Source organism: Somniosus microcephalus, chromosome 9 (genome assembly GCF_052327205.1).
Source record: "Somniosus microcephalus isolate GS21.2 chromosome 9, FLI_Smic_1.0, whole genome shotgun sequence".
Lineage (NCBI taxonomy): Eukaryota > Metazoa > Chordata > Chondrichthyes > Squaliformes > Somniosidae > Somniosus > Somniosus microcephalus.
This window is the reverse complement of record NC_140995.1, coordinates 131,765,547-131,774,348: the sequence shown is the minus strand read 5'-3', so window position 1 is coordinate 131,774,348 and position 8,802 is coordinate 131,765,547.

The following is an 8,802-nucleotide window of genomic DNA, read 5'->3' as shown; positions in this document are numbered from 1 at the left end:
CAAATATTAACCAGAATTATATTCAATGTTAGAAGTATTTTAAACTACATAAAATTTAAATGTGGAACAAGTAACAGTGTTTTGAAATTATTAAATCGCAGATTAAAAGCCTTAAGAAAGTGGCTCCTAATTCCTCCGGTCAGAGGGTAGCTGGCGTCTTTGTCCTATAACACAGTCATCGCAATATAACCCACGGTCACCACGGCTGGGCTCTAAGTCCAATCCCTTCCCCGCGGTCTCAACCGTCCCGCCGACCTCACAAAATGGCGGCCGCCTTCACCCACCGGGCTCTGAGTCCAGCCCCATCCTTCACTCTCACCTTCCCCCTCTCTGTCTCTCTCTCCTTCCCTCTCTCTCTTTCTCTCCTTCCCCCCCTCTCTCCTTCCCCCCAGTCTCTTGCTCTCTCCTTCCCCCCAGTCTCTTGCTCTCTCCTTCCCCCCAGTCTCTCTCTCTCCTTCCCCCAAGTCTCTCTCTCGCACTCTCCTTCCCCCCAGTCGCTCCCTCTCTTCCCCCCAGTCGCTCCCTCTCTTCCCCCCAGTCGCTCTCTCTCTTCCCCCCAGTCGCTCTCTCTCTTTCCCCCCAGTCGTTCTCTCTCTTCCCCCCAGTCGCTCTCTCTCTTTCCCCCCAGTCGCTCTCTCTCTTCCCCCCAGTCGCTCTCTCTCTCTCTTCCAACAACAACATGCCCTCGAAAAAGCCTCGGCACCGCCGGGCACTGCAGCTAGTATATATATAAAAGGATCGATCTGTCTGTCTGTCCTTCCGTCTGTCTGTCCGGCTATACACTCTAAAGTTATAGAGCGTATCTACATGTGCGTTACATCAAAAGAAAGCTTACGATTCCAGAACGGTCATAAGCGTATTTACTTTTTGGTCGGACAAAAATTGTTCGCACATTATACAAAAAACCTTCAAAATTCCACTCATTATCCACTCATTAGCATTTACTGACGTCAAGGTCGACCAATCCTGTGCCGTCATGATTGACCAATCCTACAGTTCAGTCACCTGATGGTTGACCAATTGATGTGTGTGTGGGCGGGACTAATCATTTTCATCTCAGGGATCTGGCAGCCATTGCCTCAAGCTAAAAACCCCATTGCCTCAAGCTAAAAATATGCTCATTGAGGTTAGTATCTTATTTTTTTTCAAAAAGATTTACCAAAAATGTTTATAAGTACTTTAACTTTCATCTTTGAAGGTATTAAAAGCTAGAAATGTTTAGGTTAAAAAACAATGCAAAACTGGCCTAGGCTTCTCCAACTGCCGACAGCCCAAATCCAGTCCTAGGCTTCCGGCCCACACATCCCCCAGGCCCCAAAAAGCCCTGGAAACTGCTGACAACCCAAATCCAGTCCCAGGCTCCCAGCCCACACATCGACCAGGCCCGAGAGGGGGGACAGACAGGGGCAAGGAGACCGCGCAGCCCAAAATTGCCCTCGCACTGCGGGGCTCCCCTGCTAGTTTGTTATAAATTTGATGATTTATTTGATAATTTTATGCGAGGCTTTTAAGTATGTCATTGGTGTTAGTCATTTCATAGGAAGGGAAATGAGAAATTGATCATAGAAATTGATTAAATTAGATATTTGAATAATTTTAATATGATTGAAGACATGTGGTCTGAGGTACTGTGGCGTCCATTTTGTAAAAAACATTTTTTCTGCAAATTGTCATTGGTGTTACCGTCATTGGTGTTACTACTCCTCCTGGTAACACCAATGACTATCAGTAATACTGGTGACGTTTTTGTGTAAATGAGCTTTTATAAAAGCTTCAACAAAAGTTATTAGGGCAAAATAGCACATATTGTTTCATTTTCATAACTTCCTATTGTTATTGTTTCTTTTGTCAGGTATGGCGAAATTGAGTGCAGCTGAGAAGCAGAGGCTTTACAGACAGCGCAGGGATGCAGACCCTACACGTAGAGCAGAGTACTTAGAAAAAAGGTGTCAGGGTTATGCCAATGATATAGCAACAAAAAAAAGAAAGAAAATAAATGATCTCAGTGAAAGGGCAAAGAGAGGTCAGCGCAAGGCATGGCGAGTCAACCAGGCAAGACACAGGCAAGATATGAGAGCAGGAGAGACAGTCTTGACCCCCCCATCATCTCCAGAGAGTTCACCTAGCATCTCAAGGTTGAACTGAAGACATTGGTGTTAGTCATTTCATAGGAAGGGAAATGAGAAATTGATCATAGAAATTGATTAAATTAGATATTTGAATGATTTTAATATAATTGAAGACATGATTGGATTACTATTCTGACATATTACACCAATATACTTGACAGACAACTACGACAAGGGAGGAGAGCGCGCAGGAGAGATGCACAAAGGAGCCAGAGGAAAATTCAGAAGTTGGAAGATAAGCTTGAGGAAAGCAAACGACAATGCAACATGTACAAGAAACGTTATTTCCGTTTGCGGGGTAGAGTTGCAAATTCCCAAAGCCCAGGAACGAAGACAAAAGAGATCCTCCAAGGTTACACAGTCCACTCTCCAGTCAAGAAAGCTCTGAAATTCCACTTTGCTCTTGTGGGAGATTTAAAGGAAAAGTACAATGCAGCCAAAGAAACAAAATCCAAACAGGTTTTTGAAAACATACTGACGGGAAAGCTGATCAGAAAATACAAATTCCAGCTGCTGTGCCAGAAGAGCATTGGCTTCTCATACAAAGCTTGGAGAAAACCAAAGATCAGCTCTCGAGAAACCACCACAAACAAGAGGAAGACTGTGAGACAGTTCTACCTAAGAGATGATGTCAGCAGACTGACCACAGGAAAGAAAAACACAATCACTCTCCAGAAGGTGAAGAAACAGAGGAGGTTACTCTGTGACTCCCTGCTCAACCGCCACAAGAGATTTGTTGCTGAGCATGGAGAACAGATTTCTTATGTCTTCTGCAGGCAGAGACCCTTTTGGGTTGTGACACCAAATGAGCGGGACAGAGAAACATGTCAGTGCAAGACTCATGAAAATCTTCAGTTTATGGCAGATACACTGTACAAACTTGGGCTCAGAGTGTAAAAACCTGGATGAAATGGCTGACCGCACCGTCTGCAACAACTCAAAGTCATGTGCCTATGGTGAATGCCAAGAATGTGAACGCACCACATATCCCCCTCACCGAATCAACATCAAATACACTGGTAACTTTAACCCAGTGGCGTCTGGAGAAGATTGACCATTCCAAACCAGGTGAAGAGTCTGAGAAGAGAAGAACAATCACTGTCAAGAAAGATGTGCCAATAATAGAGGATGAGCTTGCTACCCATTTTCAAGATAGGCTCTTTAACTTCCGCAGACACATCTTCAACATCCGTTGGCAGTACAATGTTTTCCGAAATCTAAGAGAGAACCTGACCTCCAAGGACTGCCTTATACACATAGATTTTAGTGAAAACTACACTTGCAAGTATGCAAATGAAATCCAGTCTGTGCACTTTGGGGGGTCACATCAACAAGTGACCCTCCACACTGGTGTTCTCTATGTGCAGGACCAGCCCCCCATGCCCTTTAGTACGATCTCCCCAAGTAGAAGGCACGACCCAGTGGCTACATGGGCTCATCTTGACCCCATCCTGGAGATGGTGAAAAATCAGTGCCCTGAAGTCCAGAACCTTCATTTCTTCAGCGATGGCCCTACCACCCAATACAAGCAGCAGGGCAATTTCTACATGATTTGCTCAGAACCTCACCAGAAGAGCTTCCCCAAAACCACTTGGAACTTCTTCGAGGCAAGCCATGGGAAGGGTGCTCCGGATGGGGTGGGGGGTACATTAACGAGGTCAGCCGACATCTTGGTCCGTCAGGGAAGGGATATCCCAGATGCACTCTCTTTGTTCCAGGAGTTAAAGGACTCTGGAACGCAGGTGAAACTGTTCTATGTAAGCGAGGAAGATGTTGAGACTAAGGCACAGAAAATGCTGGAGGTGCCTCTTGTGGCAATAAAGGGGACCATGAAAATGTATCAAGTTTTGAGCATCACACCTGGCATCCTCAAATACAGAGACATCAGTTGTTTCTGCCACGCAGCAGAGGGCATGTGGGATTGCCCATGTTACAGTCTCCAAGAAATCATTGTAGGAGCTGTGCCGCCTACAGAACGTGACCACTCTGCTCCACAACAACCACACCGACCTGATGTCATTGAGACTCACCATAGCGGGCAGTGGTGTATTGTGAGGTATGATGACCAGCCATACCCTGGCATTATACTGGAGGTGGAAGAGCAAAACATAAAAGTCAAGTGCATGCACAGGAATGGCGTGAACAGGTTTTTCTGGCCAAGCCCAAGAGATGACGTAAACTGGTATGGGGACGACCAGATAATGTGTTTCATGCCAGAGCCAGTTCCTGTGAACAAACGATCAGTTCAGGTTGACCAGAAGATCTGGACATATTTGTCTGGACATTTTTTGTTGCTATATCATTGGCATAACCCTGACGCCTTTTTTCTAAGTACTGCAGCTGGATGTGTGACCACAAGTCAAAAACCAGTTGCTGGAAGCCTAAAGTTGATGTAAAGACAGATTACTTTGTTTACTTGTGTTCTAATGAGTATGTTTTATATCTGGCTCAATCAGGATAGAACTAGGCTACATGTTTTATGAGTTTCTATGAAAATGGTGATGTTGACTACGATGTTGATGACAATGTTCAGACACAATCATTCTTGGTCTTGGTCTTAATGTGCTCCTCTTTGGTCTTAAAGTGCTTTGGCTAAGTTTTTTTATGTTATTACTCAAATTATATGAATCTCTCGGTGCTGTAAATGAGTTAACTGAAAAAAATGACTATATAACTAGGGCTGTAGAGAGGGCTTTAAACTAATTAGTGGGGGGGAGGTTTCTAGAGAGCAAATAACAGAAATGACAACGGAGAAGGTCATAGACTTAGGTAGCAGTGGGGAAATTAAAAAACAGAATGTGTCAGGAAGGGACAGAAGGTATGGAGTAAAAGGTAAAGTAGTAAAAGGGGATAAAACAGGAACTAAGTGTCACAAAACATATTTGAAAGTTCTTTATCTGAATGCACGTAGCATTCGTAACAAAATGAATGAGTTAACGGCACAAATAACTACATATGGGTATGATCTTGTGGCCATTACAGAAACATGGCTGCAGGGTGACCATGACTGGGAATTAAACATACCAGGTTATTTAACAATCAGGAAGGACAGGCAGGAAGGGAGGGGTGGTGGTGTGGCTATGTTAATAAAGGAAGGAATCACTATAATACAGAGAAATGATATTGGGTCAAAGGAGCAGGATAGTGAAACAGTTTGGGTAGAGATAAGGAATAATAAGGGGAAAAAAACATCAGTGGGCGTAGTCTATAGGCCTCCGAACAGTTGCAACTCTGTTGGACGGAGTATTAATCAGGAAATAGTTGAGGCTTGTAATAAGGGAACAGCTATAATTATGGGGGATTTAAACTATCATATTAACTGGACAAATCAAACTGGGCAGAGCAGCCTTGAGGATGAGTTCATTGAGTGTATTAGGGATGGGTTTCTTGAGCAGTATGTAACTGAACCGACCAGGGGGCAAGCAACCTTAGATTTGGTCCTGTGTAATGAGACAGGATTAATTAAAAATGTCCTAGTAAAGGATCCCCTTGGAATGAGTGACCATAACATGGTTGAATTCCATATTCAAGTAGAGGGTGAGAAGGTTGGATCTCAAACAAGCGTGCTGAGCTTGAATAAAGGAGACTATGAAGGTTTGAGAGCGGAATTGATTAGAGTGGACTGGGACAATAGATTAAAGGGTAAGACGGTACATGATCAGTGGTGTACATTTAAGGAGTTATTTTACAACTTCCAAAAAATATATATTCCACTGAGGAAAAAAGGGTGTAAAAGAAAAGATAGCCATCCGTGGCTAAGTAAAGTAATTAAGGATAGTATCCGACTAAGAACAAGGGCATATAAGGTAGCCAAATCTAGTGGGAGGATAGAAGATTGGGAAGTCTTTAAAAGACAGCAAAAAATAACTAAAAGATTGATTAAGAAAGGGAAGATAGATTATGAAAGTAAATTAGCAAAAAATATAAAAACGGATAGCAAAAGTTTCTATAGTTATATAAAAAGAAAAAGGGTGGCTAAAGTAAATGTTGGTCCCTTAGAGGATGAGACCGGGAAATTAATGGTGGGAAACATGGAGATGGCAATAACGCTGAACAAATATTTTGTATCAGTCTTTACGGTAGAGGACACTAAGAATGTCCCAACACTGGACAAACAGGGGGCTCTAGGGGGGGAGGAGCTAAATACGATTAAAATCACTAAGGAAGTGGTACTTGGTAAAATAATGGGACTTAAGCCGGATAAATCCCCTGGACCTGATGGCTTACATCCTAGGGTCTTGAGGGAAGTGGTGGTAGGGATTGTGGATGCATTGGTAATAATTTTCCAAAACTCCCTGGATTCAGCAACGGTCCCGGCAGATTGGAAAACTGCTAATGTAACACCCTTATTTAAAAAGGGTAGTAGGCAGAAGGCTGGAAACTATAGACCTGTTAGCCTAACATCTGTGGTTGGTAAAATGTTAGAGTCCATTATTAAGGAGACAGTAACGGGACATTTGGATAAACATAATTTAATAGGACAAACTCAGCATGGTTTCATGAAGGGGAAGTCATGTTTGACAAATTTGCTTGAGTTCTTTGAGGAAGTAACATACAGGGTGGATAAAGGAGAACCAGTGGACGTAGTGTATTTAGACTTCCAAAAGGCATTTGACAAGGTGCCACACAAAAGATTATTGCTCAAGATAAAAAATCACGGGATTGGGGGTAATATTCTGGCGTGGGTGGAGAATTGGCTCTCTAACAGAAAGCAGAGAGTTGGGATAAATGGTTCATTCTCAGACTGGCAATCAGTAACTAGTGGTGTTCCGCAGGGGTCAGTGCTGGGTCCCCAACTCTTTACAATCTATATTAACGATTTGGAGGAGGGGACCGAGTGTAACATATCAAAGTTTGCAGATGATACAAAGATGGAGGGAAAGTAGTGAGTGAGGAGGACATAAAAAACCTGCAAAGTGACATAGACAGGCTAAGTAAGTGGGCAGAGATTTGGCAGATGGAATACAATACTGGAAAGTGTGAGGTTATGCACTTTGGCAGGAAAAATCATAGAGCAAGTTATTATCTTAATGGCAAGAAACTGGAAAGTACTGTAGTACAAAGGGATCTGGGGGTCCTGGTGCATGAAACTCAAAAAGTTAGTATGCAGGTGCAGCAAGTGATCAAGAAGGCCAATGGAATGTTGGCTTTTATTGCTAGGGGGATAGAATGTAAAAACAGGGAGGTATTGCTGCAGTTATACAAGGTATTGGTGAGACCGCACCTGGAATACTGCATACAGTTTTGGTGTCCATACTTAAGAAAAGACATACTTGCTCTTGAGTCAGTACAAAGAAGGTTCACTCGGTTAATCCCGGGGATGAGGGGGTGGTCATATGAGGAGAGGTTGAGTAGATTGGGACTCTACTCATTGGAGTTCAGAAGAATGAGAGGCGATCTTATTGAAACATATAAGATTGTGAAGGGGCTTGATCGGGTGGATGCGGTGAGGATGTTCCCAATGATGGGTGAAACTAGAACTAGGGGGCATAATCTTAAAATAAGGGGCTGCTCTTTCAAAACTGAGATGAGGAGAAACTTCTTCACTCAGAGGGTGGTAGGTTTGTGGAATTTGCTGCCCCAGGAAGCTGTGGAAGCTACATCATTAAATAAATTTAAAACAGAAATAGATAGTTTCCTAGAAGTAAAGGGAATTAAGGGTTACGGGGAGCGGGCAGGAAATTGGACATGAGTCTAGGTTCGGAATGGTCATGGCCCTGTGGGTAGTGGAGTGGGCCCAGGGGCCATGTATAGATTTCAGGAGATGGTTTTATTCCTGTTCCTGGCTGGGGTGGAGATCGCTTTTACAGAAGGTAAGTACTGTAGAAAATATAGAGACAGAGTGATCTCCTGGAAGAGTTTCGATCGCCTAGATGGGTCGGAGAGGAATTTCCCAGATTTTTTCTCCCAAATTGGCCATTGGGTTTTTTATCTGGTTTTTCACCTCTCCCGGGAGATCACATGGGTTCGGGTGGGATGGAGAGTGATAGAAGATTTGAGGTTAGGCTCAGATCAGCCATGATCTTATTGAATGGTGGAGCAGGCTCGAGGGGCCGATTGGCCTACTCCTGCTCCTATTTCTTATGTTCTTATGTTAGTTAGATGAAATGTAATAAATTCATTGAGTTGTTTAAAATAGTCTGGGGTCAAGTCATTGGTGTTGTATTGTGTCACTGGTGTTACTGCATGTTTTTTTTCAGTGATATGATATCAAAGGTGTCATTTTCGACTTTATAATAATTTTGTGTTTGTTGATTGTTGCTTTATTCATAAGTTAGCAGTTTAAGGATAGTATCATTCAATTTAGATGACTGTCCTTCAGTTATTGTTGATATTATAGCAAAAACATGATGGCGCAGATGAAAAAATGTCACACAATGTAACTTTACACATATCTGATTATAATAAATAAATAAATAATCAAAACTTTTTCTTTAAATTATTATCAACCTACTCTGTCTTTCAGTATATGTGCAGATTGAATTGAGAAATCGCATTCTGATAAGCCTTTAATTTTGTTTAAGGTATAAGTAACACCAATGACAAAAAGATGGCACAAGCATTCTTTGAGTGAATGTATAAAAATAATTAAAATACATTAAGCTTTTATTTTTGTGGATTGATAAAGTTAAGAGGTTAATTAATATTGTACAATAAGTTTTGATTATGTAAA